Source organism: Moschus berezovskii, chromosome 9 (genome assembly GCF_049115385.1).
Source record: "Moschus berezovskii isolate FMDL1 chromosome 9, NW_MosBer_1.0, whole genome shotgun sequence".
In the NCBI taxonomy this organism is placed as follows: Eukaryota; Metazoa; Chordata; class Mammalia; order Artiodactyla; family Moschidae; genus Moschus; species Moschus berezovskii.
Genome location: NC_142468.1, coordinates 52,718,445 through 52,721,060, shown reverse-complemented (window position 1 = coordinate 52,721,060; position 2,616 = coordinate 52,718,445).

Below are 2,616 nucleotides of genomic sequence, written 5' to 3'. Positions count from 1 at the left end.
AGTCAAACTGCATCAGCTTATTTTTACCTGAAAAAAAACTTTTCTGATGTCCTTAAGTGCTTCCTGCAAAATAAGGTTCTGTCTTTCCTTTCTCTCTCTGTTATACTTGGTGCTTCTAACCAGGCTTAAGGGTAAGCTTCCAAACAGTTAATTTTCACCTATGTATTCTGTACCAATTACTTTTATGTCTACACCACCAAATGGCAAATGTTTTTCTTATTTCTATTCTAAACTTTCAAATATTGCCTTATCTCCCTCGGAATAAATCCCGTCTTTGGAATTGCGCTACTTCTGATCACCTTGTTTCCTGCTTCTCTCCTTGCAAACTTTGTTTCTGTCACATCAGCCTCTTCCTGTTTCTTGAATATAGTCTCATATCTCTGGCCTTTTGCCTTGATCTGGAATACACTCCCCTGCCACATCCACTTTGTGAAAATGTCACTTTCTCAGTGATGCTTTCCCTAATATTTATAACTTTTATAACACTTTTATTCACTCTCAATATTCTCCCTTTCCCTTGCCGTCTGACATTTATCATATATTTCTTCCAACTTGGATGTAAGCTCCTGGAGGGCAGCAGTTTTCTCTGCAGTTTTTTTGTTGTTGTTGTTTAGTTTTCACTGCCATATCCTGAGCACCTCACACTTAGTAGCTACTCAATAAATAACTGTCAAGTAAATACCTATATGGAGAATTCAGAATTTTTCTAGAAGGTACTTAGGGACTGCAGTTTGGTAGGAATAGGGGTTGAGGTGGGGTGTCTGGGCTTTGTACAATTGAATTGGTGTAACCAACACGGTTTTCTAATTAGAAGAAATTAAAAGACACTTGCTTCTTGGAAGAAAAGCTATGACCAACCTAGACAGCATATTAAAAAGCAGAGACATTACTTTGCCAACAAAGGTCCATCTGGTCAAAGCTACGGTTTTTCCAGTGTATGGATGTGAGAGTTGGACCATAAAGAAAGCTGAGTGTGAAGAATTGATGCTTTTGAACTGTAGTGTTGGAGAAGACGGTTGAGAGTCCCTTGGACTGCGAGGTGATCAAAACAGTCAATCCTAAAGGAAATAAGTCCTGAATATTCATTGGAAGGACTGATGCTGAAGCTGAAACTCCAATACTTTGGCCACCTGATGCAAAGAACTGACTCATTTGAAAAGACCCTGGTGCTGGGAAAGATTCAAGGCAGGAGGAGAAGGGGATGACAGAGGATGAGATGGTGGGATGGCATCACCGACTTGGTAGACGTAAGTTTGAGAAAGCTTCGGGAGTTGGTGATCGACAGGGAAGCCTGGCATGCTGCAATCCATGTAGTTGCAGAGTCAGAAACATGACTGAGAGACTGAACTGACTGACCGAACACATTTTCTAAGATTGAATAGTTGTAACTTTGAGAGTATCTGGTGAAAATTGAGGTAAGCACTTGAGGAGGGCCCAAAACTCTCCAATCCTCTGCTCCCTTTGCGGCAGCAAGAAATGGGACTGTTTAGAGACAGGTTTCCCAGACCATCAGACTTAAGCCAAAGAGTAGATGCCTGCCTTAGGCAGGATGTGTATGTGTTCAGTCGCTTCAGTTGTGCCCGACTCTGTGTGACCCTATGAACTGTGCCTGGCCAGGCTCCTCTGTCCATGGGATTCTTTGAGTCAAGAATATTGGAGCGGGTTGCCATGCCCCCCTCCAGGCAATCTGCCTGACCCAGGTTATTGAGCCCATGGCATCTCCTGCACCTGCACTACAGGCAGATTCTTTACCACTGAGCCACCTGGGAAGCCTCTTAGGCATGAATATTAACCATCAAATCATCTTTGCTCCAGTTCCAAGCTCACCAAATCATATTTGCATCTCTCTTGGATTTGCCATCTGGGTTAGGAAGCAGGAATATGAAATCTGCTCAGTGGTTAAATTTTTATTGCTTTATTAAGAGACTGCTTACATCAAAAGCTCAAACAGTAACCAGTCATTTGAATAAAGACTGTTTTCTGTCTCTCAAATTTCTAATAATATCTGTCAACATGTATTAACTGTATTACTTTACTCATTATGGTCTATCAGGCAGGCATTTGGGAGATGGAGTGGACAGGAGACAGATCAGATACCATGAGAAGTAAGATATATAGTACATTTCTTAAGTATATGATAGTAAGACTAAAAACTCTAAAATATCCTGTAAGATAAAACCCTAAAGTATTCCAGTTTTCTTAAAATTGTCATATACCTATGAGCTTTTAAAATTACTTTTACTCTATTTCCCAAAGGATCTACAATCCTTGGTCCCTCTTGTTCTTGGCTTTCTGGCCTCAGGAAAAACACCCTGACTGGTTCTGCTTCCTGGTGTACATTTCACTATCACAGAACCACTCTTAACCACACCTGGGCCAGAACGTACCATAGGAAAGGCCCTCGTTTCTGGACAACCTACAGGACTGTCCAATCTAAAGACTTAGGAATATGCAGGAATTCGGAGTTCAAGTGGCAGTTTGCCATTTACTAGGTGGGTACAGTTGTGGGCAGCTTATCTGTAAGTCCAAAATGCTATCATGAACTTGGCTTACCTTGCAGGGCTGTTGTAAGGATTTAGTGGTGAAAACATGCATGGAATACTGAACTAATATTCA